The sequence below is a fragment of the Cherax quadricarinatus genome, chromosome 96 (genome assembly GCF_038502225.1).
Source record: "Cherax quadricarinatus isolate ZL_2023a chromosome 96, ASM3850222v1, whole genome shotgun sequence".
NCBI lineage: Eukaryota > Metazoa > Arthropoda > Malacostraca > Decapoda > Parastacidae > Cherax > Cherax quadricarinatus.
The window spans coordinates 12086457-12100639 of NC_091387.1; the positions used below are offsets into that span (position 1 = coordinate 12086457).

At 40.5% G+C, this 14183-nt stretch overlaps 1 long non-coding RNA gene across 2 annotated transcripts in view; it reads left to right on the forward strand.

Moving 5' to 3' along the window:
• The window catches only part of LOC138855483 (uncharacterized), a 178669-nt gene that overhangs the window by 109758 nt on the left and 54728 nt on the right, over nt 1-14183 (forward strand). The window contains exons 2-3 of one of the 2 annotated variants that reach the window (XR_011394734.1): nt 2255-2376; nt 2753-2812. This is a non-coding gene — a long non-coding RNA (uncharacterized lncRNA). The remainder of the gene's footprint in view (nt 1-2254; nt 2377-2752; nt 2813-14183) is intronic. The other variant, XR_011394733.1, reaches the window with a different exon arrangement.

A 14183-nucleotide genomic window follows, 5' to 3' on the forward strand; every position in this document is an offset into this window, starting at 1 on the left:
CTGGTACGCCTAAATTCTAGCGCCCTCAAATCTAGTGGGAGAAAGCTGGTAGGCCTTCATATGAAAGACTGGGTCTATGTGGTCAGTGTGCACAGTCTAAAAAAAATCCTGCAGCACACAGTGCATAATGAGAAAAAAAAATCTTTGACCATTTTTTTGGAATAAAACAGCGACTTTGCACTGTATTTTCGTATGGTATTTATTGTTGTATTCTAGTTTTCTTGGTCTCATTTTATAGAATGGAAGACATATTACAGAAATTGAGATGATTTTGACTGGTTTTACAATGAAAGATACCTTGAAATTGAGCTCAAAGTAGCAGAAATGTTCGATTTTTACCAAATTTCAAAAGTAAACAAATCGTGCCAAGCGTGCAATGCACATCAACTGGTGAGTCTAATATTCTTTCACAAGTGCACCAATAATATTTATACCATTTTTTTACACTAATGCAGTAGTCTGCATAACAGTAAATCTTATATTTTTTGTGAGAATAAAAATTCAAAGTGGAAAGCAAAAGAATATAAGAGGGGCCTTGAGACGTGACTAATGACCAGAGGAAATGTCATTTTAGTGCCAGGAATGTCTTTCTTGTTTATTCTGGACATTATTCGGAAATTGGCATCTTTTGAAATTTGTGTGAAATTGGCAAAATTGCTAAATTCTGACCACTGTACTGGATAGTTGAGTTTCATAAATGGGTGGTTTCTTGCACCCATTCGATAGAAAAAATGGAGTTCTAGCGAATTATTCATGTTTTTTGTCCACTAGTACAGTGGAATTGGCCGAAAATGGGGCTCAAAGTGGGCAAAATCGCCGATGCGTAAACATCGCTGAGACCGCTAACTTTGCGAGAGCATAATTCCGTAAGTTTTCCATCAAATTTCAAACTTTTGGTGTCCTTATGATCGGGAAAAGATTCTCTATCTTTTCATAAGAGAAAATAATTTTTTTTTTTTTAAATTTGGCCGACCCTGAGAACGAGTTTCGGAGAGGGCCTGTCGACCCTCAAAGGGTTAATGTGCCTCAGTGAATATTATTGTGTTATCATCATTATTAATATGGCATCTTCAAGACCAATTACACTCTTAATGAGTGGCTCTGAGACAGGCAAGCAGACAGAAAGACAGACACACAGGTAGACAGAAAGACAGACACACAGATAGACAGAAAGACAGACATGCAGGTAGACAGAAAGATAGACACACAGGTAGACAGAAAGACAGACAGACATGGGTAGACAGAAAGACACACAGGTAGACAGAAAGACAGACACACAGGTAGACAGACAGACACACACAGGTAGACAGAAAGACAGACACACAGGTAGACAGAAAGACACACACAGGTAGACAGACACACACAGGTAAGCATAAAGACAGACACACAAGTAGACAGAAAGACAGACACACAGGTAGACAGAAAGACACACAGGTAGACAGAAAGACATACACACAGGTAGACAGACAAACAGATGCACAGAGATACAGACAGACTCAGATATACAGGCAGACAGATATAGACATGTTTATGTGCAACAGTGAAAACAAATAGAGAGTTGGAGAGTAAGAGCCTTTCTTGCCACAATCTCCAGTGCAAGATTCAGACTTCATCTTAGGGGCCATGGTGAAATTTACTGTCCAGTTAGTACAGTTAATACAGTATGATGCCGCTGATAGGGCAGGGTTACTCAAACTGATGCTGCCTGCATGACGCATTTGCCGCCGCGAGTACGTATTGTCAAATATTGTACAGCAGTGTGCATCAGCCGGCCCAGCCCAGCTGCCAGATACACGGTCGTAAGCCGAGTGGACGTATGTCGAGCAGGTCGTAAGTCGGATGGTAGGTGTATTTTATTCATTCTAGAGTATACATATATCATGTTTCTCTGTTATTAATATTGTTTATTAAGTCATATTAGATGAATTGTGATAGACAAATAAGCCATAGAGTTAATATTAGCATCATATTCAAGCATTCTGTCCTGTCACCAAACAATAAACTCTCCTCTGTCTCCCCTCCTCTCTGTCTTCCATACGCCAACAAGACTTTTCAGTGAAGGTGAAAATGATTTAAATGTTCATTTATCCATTTCATTAGTCATTTATATTTATTTCTCATTGTTTTCTGTATGTAATACCATAGTTATTTAAAAAAATAATTTTTTGTTAATATTTTTGGGTGTCTGGAATGGATTAATTGTATTTACATTATTTCTTATGAGAAATATTAATCCTGTTTTCATACCTTTTAGTTTTAGAAAGATCTTCTGGAACGGTAGAAAAACGGAGTTCCACTGTAATACCAAGTGAGCGGCAGTCACCGATGTTGCCATAAGTGGTTCACTTTCTGTCAACTTCATGCCTCTGTATCTTGGTAAGTACTGATTGCAACTTTTTTTTTCCTTTTAAAACAGTCACAAAAATATTTTAAAGATTTTGGTAAGAATTTTTTTTGCAAATATTTGTCAACACAGAGTGAGTTCAGGATCAGGGGTCTTGACAGTGAAAGGGTTAATCACTTCAGTTACCTAGCTTTTATGTCAGTATGCAATAAGGTATGCATCATCATCATCAGTCATGTTAAATTGTACTGCTCCATAACCTGTGTCAATACAGAGTAAGAATTAGTATTAGTCTGCCTGAAATGCCTAGGCATGCTAGTGGCCTTCCTTGTAATTAATATTTTATAATATGTAAATAACACACTGTAAGCTTTGCAAGGAAGTAAACATTTTAATTTTAATTTTCAGACAGCAACTTGAAGTTCAGTACCCACATCCAGCACATAACAAAGGTCTTCAAAACTGCAGGTATCCTCTCCTCCAACAACACTACTTATATTCAGTGGCAGCTCATGTGTAACACTGCGGAACTGCAGCACCTCCTATTTTCACTCGATATTATTGATAATATTCAATATAATGAGTCTTTTTTCTTTAACTGAATTAACAAAAAAAAAAGACTATATTGAATTTTTTGAATAATATCGAGTGAAAATAGGGGGTGCTGCAGTCCTGCTGTGCCTATACACAAGCTGCCACTGCTTATGCAGGTTGCCCTCCACATTCGTGAGTTCCATTTTTGTAAGCTTCAAACATTCGTGAATGCCCAGCTGCCCAATCATATTTATGCTTCCTGCCACGTCCCTACTACCTTCCCTATTACCCCCTCAACCGGCAGCCAGCCTACCAATCCCCCACTCACTCAGTCATTGTCCATTTACTCTTCACTTTGGTCTGTGCTGTTTGTGTGTCCTACATAAGAACATAAGAAAGAAGAAACACTGCAGCAGGCCTATTGGCCCATACGAGGCAAGTCCAATTCTTTCACCGGCTTAAACCAATGCGTTGGCCTAGTCAGGTCAGTCACATTCACTTAAGGGAGAAGCACGGCATCCGACCTAGTACCACAAGCTAGTCAGATCCAACTCTCACCCACCGACAATCACTCATGTATTTATCCAACCTATTTTCAAAACTACACAACATCTTAGCTTCTATGATGGTACTCAGGAGTTTGTTCCACTCATCCACAACTCACTTACCAAACCAGTGCTTTCCTATATCCTTCCTGAATCTGAATTTTTCCAATTTGATACCATTGCTGCGAGTCCTGTCTATGCTAGATATTTTTAGCAAGCTATTTACATCCTCCTTATTAATTCGTTTTCCACTTATACACCTCAATCATATCCCCCCTAATTCTATGCCATTCGAGAGAGTGCAGATTCAGGGCCCTCAGTCAGTCTTCATAGGGAAGATTTTTGATACATGGAATCAACTTTGTCATCCTCCTTTGTACGTTTTCCAGTGTATATCTATTCTGTAATACGGTGACCAAAACTGTGCAGCATAATCTAAATGAGGCCTAACCAAAAATATATAGAGTTGAAGAACAACCTCAGGGCTTCTATTACTGATGCTTCTTGATATGAAGCCAAGGATTTTGTTAGCTTTATTGCAAACACTTATGCACTGTTGTCTTGGTCTCAGATTACTGCTATCCAGAACTCCTAAATCCTTTTTGCAATCTGTAATGTTAAGATCTACATTATTTAGTTTATATGTGGCATGGTTATTTTCCTGTCCAACATTTAGAACTTTTCATTTGTCTATGTTACTCTGCTTCTACCACTTTTCTGACCACCTCAGCAGTCTATTCAAATCATCCTGGAATGCTCTAATGTCCTCATTAGAATGAATTGGACAGCCTACTTTGGTGTCATCAGCAAATTTGCTTATGCTGCTATTTATTCCATCATCTATGTTGCTTATGTAAATTGTGAACAACAATGGGCCCAACACTGACCCCTGTGGAACACCTCTTGTGATGTGCCCCCATTCTGATTTCTCCCTATTTATGCAAACTCTCTGCTGCCTATTTGTCAACCATGCCTATACCCAGGAAAAAAATTCTCTTATTCTGTGTGCCTTAAGTTTTCTTAACAGCCTCTGATGTGGAACTCTATTGAAAGCCTTACTTCAGTAAGGCTTTCGATATTGAATACCATTATCTTCCTCCTCAAATACCTTAGTGAAGAAAGTTAGTAAATTCATAAGACAGGAACACCCCTTTGTAAATTCATGCTAAGATTCATTAATCAGTTTATGCATTTCAAGATGGCTACAAATTGCTTTGACAATTATTGATTCCATAAATTTTCCAACTATGGAGGTAAAGCTTATTGGTCTATAGTTTGAAGCTAAGGACCTGTCACCTGCCTTGTAAATAGGTGTTACATTTGCCATTTTCCACTTGTTTGGCACTATGCCAGTTTGTAGTGATATATTGAAAAGATTAGTGAAAGGTATGCTAAGTTCCTCTTTACATTCCTTTAAAATCCTTGCAAACAGTTCACCAGAGCCTGGGGATTTGTTAGGTTTTAATTTCTCTATTTGTCTGAGGACCATGTCACTAGTTACCCTAATTGTGCATAGTTTATTATTGTCCTGTCCTACATAATTTATTTCTGAAATTTCGCTAGTATCTTCCTGAGTAAAAACTGAGAGGAAGTAGATGTGAAAAGTTCACAAATTTCCTTATCACTGTCAGTGGTCTGACCTGAGTTACTCATAAGTGGGCCAATCTTTTCCCTAATCTTACTTCTGTTTACCTAAAGAACCCTTTTGGGTTAGTTTTCAAATCCCTTGTGACTTAAGCCTCATAATCCCATTTTGCTTTTCTTATTCCTTTTTTATTTCTCTCTTTAACTGAGTATATTGATTTCTTAACTGCTCTTCCCCTCTTTTGATATGCCTATACTGTATATGCCTCTCTTTTGACCAAAGAGATGTTTTAATATATTGTTTAGCCATTTGGGATAATTTTTGTTAGATCTAATTTCCATATTTAGGACAAAAGTTGTCTGGGCAGCTAGCACTATGCTCTGAAATATTGGCAACCAACCCTACCTACTTGACACATAGTAAGGTCATCCCAATTTAGCTTACCCAGGTAATTTTTCAGTCCCACGGAGTTGGCCAAGCTGAAATCTGGGACAGATTGCACTTATCTGGGTAATTCCATGATATATTGAAACTAATTGATTTGTGATTGCTTTCTCTTAGCTTATCATTAACCTCAAGATTATTAACTAGTGACTCTTTGTTAGAAAGAACAAAGTCAAGCAGGTTGATTCTTCTAGTTGGTTCTGTTGCAAACTATTATAAAAAGCAGTCTTGAACTGTATCAAGAAAGTTACTAGACTTAAGATTTCCTGTCACATTGTTTCAGTCAATTTGTGTAAAGTTAAAATTTCCCATTAACACAACATTTTCATATCTAGATGCCATATGAATTTCATCCCATAGGAACCTACTGCATTCTCTATCAAGGTTTGTGGGCCTATAAATCACACTCAAAATTAATTTTTCATGATCTTCGAGAAACTCTTGCCAAACAGATTCTGTGTCCAATGTTTCTAATCTACATCTTGTCTAACACAACAATCTAAATTATCTCTGACATACATTGCCACTCCACCACCCTTCCTGTTGACCCTATCAGTGTGGAATAGTTTATATCACTGAATGTTGCATTCAGAAGACATTCCTCTATTTTTCAAGTTGAACCAGGTCCCTGTTATAGCAATAATATCTATATTACCTGCACTTGCAAGTAATCTTAGCTCATCTGTCTTATTTCTTAGACTCCTACTATTTGTATAGTAAGCCTTAAGGGAGCTAATCTCTTGTTGCCCTCTACTATCTCTCTTTATTTGTTGAGCAGTTGCTTTGTCTTTACTATCAACTTTATTTTGAAAATTGTCTTTTAACCCTTTGACTGTTTCAGGGCCCTCTCTGAAACTGTCATTCTATGTCGCCAAATATTCGAAAAAAAAAAATTATTTTTTCTTATGAAAATGTTAGGAATATTTTTACTAGTGTTTTAAGCCTAAAAAAAAATTTTTGCCATCAGTACTTACCGAGATATAGAGCTGCAAAGTTTGCAGAAATTGACGTGCGTATGGCAACAGCGGCGACTGCCGCCCACCCGGTATTCTTTTATTTACTCTAATTCAAAGGTTTCTTGCATTTTTCAATATTTTTCTTTTCCAGGTAACTTATGTGGCCTGTGAGACCAATGTAAGGTGCATTGTTCAAATATACACTCATTATTTACAACACAATAACAGAACAAACTTTATCACTATTAGTTTGTGTATACACTTTGTTTACACAAACAAACAATACAAAACAATGTTTATTACTATTGTTCCATAATATATATACATATGTACAGTCACTAAACATGTTCCTAGAACTGCTGCAGCTTGTGGAACTCTTTGAAACATGGGTATATGCAGAGGGGCACTTCACACTCCTCACACATAAAACGAGTGTCTCTGCGTGTTTGTGGGCGTTTTGTGGTATGCATACATACATAACACCTCTTCTGAGCATTTTTCTTGGCAGTAGTAGGAGGTAGTTGTATGGGGTAGTGATCACCAGGCCTCATACGAGATGACGTTTGTGGGCGCTGGTCTATTGCAGGAGTTGCTCCTTTGTACTTTGCAATTATTTGTCTGATTACTGACAGGCAAAATTCACCATATTTTGGTGTTTTGTTGGTCTTCAACTTGTATATGTTATAAGCATTTAGCATAGAGATATCAACAAGATGGAAAAAAAGTTTGATATACCACTTATAACTCTTGCGTACACAGTCTGCAAACCCAATCTGCATGTCACATTTGTCCACTAAGCGCATATTGAGGTTGTAGTCCATGACAGCTGCAGGCTTTAGAATGGGTTCATTGGTCTCTCTGTTGTCCCTGCCACTGGGTACCATTTCGTTTCTGTGAACTGATGTCAACAATGTGACATCACGTTTGTCATGCCACCGAAATGCCATGATGTCATTGGCAGCAAAGGCTTGCACCTCACCTCTGCGAGTGCCAGCGTCGAACCTTGGCATATGTTTGCGATTACCACGCACTGTGCCACACACGTCTGTCAAGTTCACTCGCAAGAAATCACTGAGTAAGGGGCTTGTGTACCAGTTATCAGTAAATAACATATGCCCCTTACCAAGATATGGTTCCATCATTGTTCGAACCACATCACCAGAGATACCCAATAACTTCATGGTATCTCTCAAAGTATTACTGCCAGTGTACACAATAATATCTAAAACAAGACCACTTCTGCAATCACACAGTACAAATAGCTTTATACCAAAGCGTTTCCTCTTGCTTGGTATATATTGCTTGAATGAGAGTCTTCCTTTGAATAAAATCAAGGACTCATCAATAACAATCTTCCTGAAGGGATAAAAATACATGCAGCACTTTTGTTTCAGGTACATAAACACATTTCTTATCTTATATAACCTGTCGCTTCTGTCAGGCCTGGTTTTGTCTGAAAAGTGTAACATACGCAACAGTATCAGGAAACGATTGACACCTATAATGTCACTAAAACCTGGAGTTGAAATCAGGCGATCTGTTGTCCAGTATGTGGTGACAGTGTGCTTATACACATGTGGCATAAGCATTATTGTGGCAAAAAACAGGTACATCTCTGCCACAGTTGTCTCCTTCCACTTGTGTAGCCGTGATTTTGGTGAGAGAATTGTATTTGCCATGGTGTATTCACAGTATGTGTTGGTTTCCCTGACAATGATGTCCATCAGGGGTTCATCGAAGAATAACTCAAAGCAGTCCAGTTCACTGGCATTGTTCCCAAGTGGACAAGATGGCTTTATTCCACTTTGTGTTTCATCAAAGTCATGGGGACTGGGAACAAACTCGTCACCGTCCTGCCAATCCCAGATGCGGTCTGCTGGTGGGGTCTGGATATTGTACCGTGGTTGTGGCTGTGGTTGTGGCTGTGCAGGTTGTGGTGGTGCAGGTTGTGGCAGTGTGGGGTAGGGTGAGGCTGGTTGTTCTGCTGAGTCAGCCGCGTGGCTAGTAGCGTGGCCCGGTGATGGTGCCACATGGGCCGTGCCACCCTCACTATCACCACCACTGCCTCCTCCCTCACTGTCACCATTCATACCCATCGTTACAATATCGTCATCTTCACTATCAGGTCGTGGTGTTGGGCCACGGGATGTGCTCCCAGAGTTTCTCCTTCCCCTTGGAACAACATATGAAACACTACCAGACCGCATGCTACGTCGTACATACTGGTGCTTCACTGGGGAATATTCACTCTCACTGTCACTAGAACTGCTTTCAATGACCTTGAAATCACTATCACTATCACTATCACTGCTATCATCAGGGTGTTGTACACGACCAAATAGTTTCCTCTTTCGTCCTGGTACAGGCGAACGTGAACGTGAACAAGCCGGCACAGCACCAGAGGTCGAAGGTTGTGGGTCATCTGGGTTTTCGTCACTATTTACATTATCCTGGGCACTTTTTTCGGTAACACTCACTTGAAAACCCTTGAATTCACTGTCACTGACACTTTCATCGCTGTTAGAGCTATCACTTGGGAACAAAAGACCTCCAATCCGCCGAGGAGTGAGGAACTTCTTACCGAGAGGCATGGTGAAAATGGACTGACAACATGGCGTTCCCACAATGCACCGCTAGGTCCCAGATTTTTTTCACAGGGTGCACACCGACCACTGAGACCCATTCTCTCCCGTGTAGGCCTATCAGGCCTTTGGCGCTCGATTTGAAGCCGCTAGAATTTGTGCGTATAAATACGTCAGAAACATTGGCTCGTATTTATACGTATGGTAACATCGCCGACTGCCGTCACCCGGTATTTTTCTATTTACTTTTTATGTACTATTTTCAATTATTTTTCAATTTTTCTTTTTCTGAGTAACTTTTATGGCCTCTGAGGCCAACATGATCAGTATTTTGTAAGTTATTTCTTTTTCAATACTACACAATAAGGGCGTAAACACTGTTGTCATTATTTTGTTTACAGAAAATATTTACACAAACAAACGATATGAAATGTTGTTTATTACTATTTTTCTATATTTTATATACACATATACAGTCACAGGGAATGTTTCTAGAAGTTCTGAAGCCTGTGGAACTCTTTGAAACATGGTGTCATGCACAGTGGAGTTTTATACTCCTCACACATAAAACGAGTGTCTCTGCGTTGTTGTGTGCATTTTTTTGTATGTGCACAGACGTAACACCTCTTCTGAGCCTTTTTCTTCAAAGCAGTAGCAGGCAGTTTTACCAAGAAGTGATCACCATGCTTCAGACGAGCAGGTAGTTGTTGAAAATTTGGTGGGCGGTCAATTGCAGGTGCTGTTCCTTGGTACTTGAATACTATTTGTCTGATGACAGACAAACAGAATTCGCCGTACTGTGGTTTGTTTCTGGTGCTCATCTTATACATATTATAAGCATTGAGCATGGAAATGTCCAGAAGATGGAAAAACAGTTTGATGTACCACTTATAACTCTTGCGAACACAATCAGCAAACCCAATCTGCATGTCACATTTGTCCACTGAATGCATGTTGAAGGTGTAATCAATCACAGCTGCAGGTTTTAGAATGGGTTCATTTCTCTCTCTATGCTGCCTGCCACTGTCTGCCATTTCATTAGGGTGAATTGATGACAACAGTGTGACATCTCGTTTGTCATGCCACTGAAATGCCATGATGTCATTGGCAGCAAACGCCTGCACCTCACCTCTACGAGTGCCAGCGTCAAACCTGGGCATATGTTTTCGATTTGCACGCACTGTGCCACACACATCTGTCATGTTCACTCACAAAAAATCACTGAGTGAGGGGCTTGTGTACCAGTTATCTGTATATAATATATGCCCCTTACCAAGGTATGGTTCTGTCATTGTTCGAACCACATCACCTGAGATGCCCAATAACTTCCTGGTATAACTTCCAGTGTACACAATAATATCCAATACCAGACCACTGTAACAATCACAAAGCACAAACAACTTTATACCAAAGCGTTTCCTCTTGCTTGGTATGTACTGCTTGAAAGAGTCTTCCTTTGAACAGAATCAAAGACTCGTCAATTACAAGCTTCCTGAAGGGATAAAAATGCGTACTGAATTTCTGTTTCAGATACACAAACACATTCCTAATCTTATATAACCTGTCAGTTCTGTCAGGCCTGGTTTTATCTGAGAAGTGAAGCATACGTAACATTAGCACAAATCGATTCACTGGCATTATATCACTGAAACCTGGTGTTGCAATCAGGGGGTCTGTTGACCAGTATGATTTCACTTTGTGCTTATACACATGTGGCATAAGCATTATTGTGGCAAAGAAAAGATACATCTCAGCCACAGTTGCCTCCTTCCACTGGTGTAGACGTGATTTTGGTGAAAGTAATGTGTTTGCCATGGTGTACTCGTAGTATGTGTTGCTTTCCATGACAATACTTTTCATCAGTGGTTCGTCAAAGAATAACTCGAAACATTCCAGTTCAGTGGCATTGTTCCCAAGTGCACAAGATGGCCGTATTCCACTTTGGCTGTCATCAAACTGGTGGGGATTTGGAACAAAATTGACAGCTTCCTGCCAATCCCAGGTGCGGTCTGTGGTGGGTACTGGACAATGACAGGTGGTTGTGGTTGTGGAGGTTGTGGTTGTGGAGGTTGTGGTTGTGGAGGCTGGTGTGGTGGGTGAGTGGGGGATGGTGGCCTTTGTTCTAGATCAGCTGAGGCAGCGGCGTGGGTGGCAGCGTGGGTGGCAGCATGGCCCACTGCTGGTGCCTCACCGCCGGCACCACTACCACCACGCACATTTTCCATCCCAATTGCAACAGTATCTTCGTCATTTTCACTGTCTGTTCCTGTTGTACAGCCACGGGATGTACTCCGAGATACACTCCTTCCCCTTGGTATAACATATGGCACACTACCAGAGCGCATATATCGTCGTATATACTGACGCTTCACTGGGGAATATTGCACTTCACTATCACTACTGGAACTAGTTTGAAGAGCTTGTAGTTCATATTCACTATCACTATCATCACCCATGCTCTCATCTGAGTCTGGGATTTGGGAAAATAGAAGTTTCCTCTTCGGTTCTGGAACAACTGAACGTGAACAAGAGGGCCCAGCACCAGAGGTGGAAGGCTGAGGGTCGTCTGGGTTTTCCTCACTATTACTGATATTATGGTCATTAGTTTCGGTCAAAACCTCACTAAAACCACGAAACTCATCTTCACTGGCACTTCCATCACTATTAGAACTGTCACTGGGGAACAAAAGTGTCCCAATTCACCGAGGAGTGAGGACCTTCTTACTGCGAGGCATGGTGGACATTGTTTACTAAGAGGGCATTCCCACAATGCACCACTGGATCCCAGATTTTTTTTCTACCGCGCACACCGACCATGGAGACCCATTCTCTCTCACCTAGGCCTACCAGCCTTTTCGCGCGAGATTTGAGGCCGCTAGAATTTATGCGTACTAGTACGTCAAAAACCCCTACGCATAAGACGTACTAGTACAACCAAAACCCTCAAAGGGTTAAAGACACAGCATCAACAACACGGCCACTTGATACTGGAGTTCTGCAGGGAAGTGTCCTTGATCCCCTGCTCTTCTTCATATATATCACTGATCTTCCAAACGTATCCCAACACCTGAAACCCATTCTCTTTGCTGACGACACGACTTATGTCATCTCTCACCCTAATCTTGCCACCCTCAACACCATTGTTAACGAGGAGCTGATCAAAATATCGACTTGGATGACAGCCAATAAACTTACGCTTAACACTGACAAAACCTACTATATTATGTTTGGTAGCAGAGCAGGAGATGCACAAATTAACATTAAGATCGACAACACTCTAGTTACCAGACATAATGAGGGCAAATTCCTAGGCCTATACCTTGACAACAACCTGAATTTCAGCACCCATATCCAACACATAACCAAAAAAGTATCCAAAATGGTTGGGATCCTCTCCAAGATACGATACTACGTGCCGCAAAATGCCCTTCTCACACTATACCACTCACTTATTTATCCATACCTCACCTATGCTATTTGTGCTTGGGGATCAACTGCAGCAACACACCTAAAGCCAATAATAACCCAACAAAAAGTTGCAGTAAGAATAATCACTAAATCCCATCCCTGGCAACACACCCCCCCACTCTTCATAGATCTAAACTTACTCCCTGTTCAGTACATCCACACTTACTACTGTGCAATCTACATCTACAGGACCTTAAACTCCAATATCAACCTTGACCTAAAATGCTTTCTTGATAGTTGTGACAGAACCCACAGGCATAACACCAGACACAAACATCTCTACGACATTCCCCGTGTCCGACTAAACCTTTACAAAAATTCAATGTAGTGTAAAGCACCCTTCTGGCAAGACAGTGATGGAGTGAATGATGGTGAAAGTTTTTCTTTTTCGGGCCACCCTGCCTTGGTGGGAATCGGCCAGTGTGATAAAAAAAAAAAAATCAAGGGCCCTAAAATCTGGAACACCCTACCTGAGAACTCTAGAACTGCAGACACATTCATCACCTTCAAAACTACCATTAGAAAACATCTTATCTCCCTGATACACCCCGTCAACTAACTACACGAATACCACCTGGTGGTTCACACTTACACTCACTCACCCATTTGACCATAAACAGAAATATTAATCTCAATCTTAAAATAATGAATCCTGTGATACTCCAATACTGAAACTATGTACTGTGCCAAAACAAAAGCATTCACATTGCTAAACTCTCAAACTAGTATTTAGTCATTTAGCCATAATACCAACTTACCTAATAATTTGTAATATTTTAAAATTAAGAATTAAACTAAGTCTGCCCGAAATGCCTAACCATGCTAGGTGTTCTAGTGGTACACTCTGTAATCATTATTTTACTACATGTAAACCACACAATAACTAAATTCTGTAAACTCAGCATTGTAATCCTTATAGAGAATAAACTTTGAATTTGAATTGAATTGAATTGAATAGAATTGAAGGTCCAAGATTGTTCAGTTGCCTCCCAGCATACATAAGGGGGATTACCAATAGACCCCTGGTTGTCTTCAAGAAGGCACTGGACAGGCACCTAAAGTCAGTACCTGACCAACTGGGCTGTGGTTCATATGTCAGCTTGTGTGCAGCCAGCAGTAACAGCCTGGTTGAACAGACCCTGATCCACCATGTGGCCTGATCTCAGACCGGGCTGCGGGGGCATTGACCCCCGAAAACCTCTCCAGGTAAACTCATATTGATGTGTGCTGTTGTTAATGTGTACACTCATGTTGATGCTGTGTGCTGTTGTTAATGTGCACACTCATGTTAATTTTGTGTGTTGTTGTTAATGTGTAGACTCTAATAACGATACTATCTCTATTTCAACAAGTACAGTAGATCCATATATAGTGGGACCTCTTCTTACGAGTGCTCCCACGTGTGAGTTTTTCCAGATGCAAGCAGTTGCTCTGTTGATTTTTTGCTTCCAGACACGAGCGAAATTTCCAGATGTGAGCGGGACTCGAGGGAGGTTCCTTGACACTGGTAAGGGGCCCTTGCTTTTGATCTAGGGAATTGGATCTCATTTGTTTCTTGGACTATCTTATTGAAACTTGGACAATGTATGATGGAAAGATGTGTCTTAACCCTTTCAGGGTTGGTGTCATACTAGTACGGCTTACATGCCAGGGTTGGTGCCGTATTAGCATGCGTAAATTCTAGCGCCTTCAAATCTGGCTAGAGAAAGCTGGCAGGCCTACATA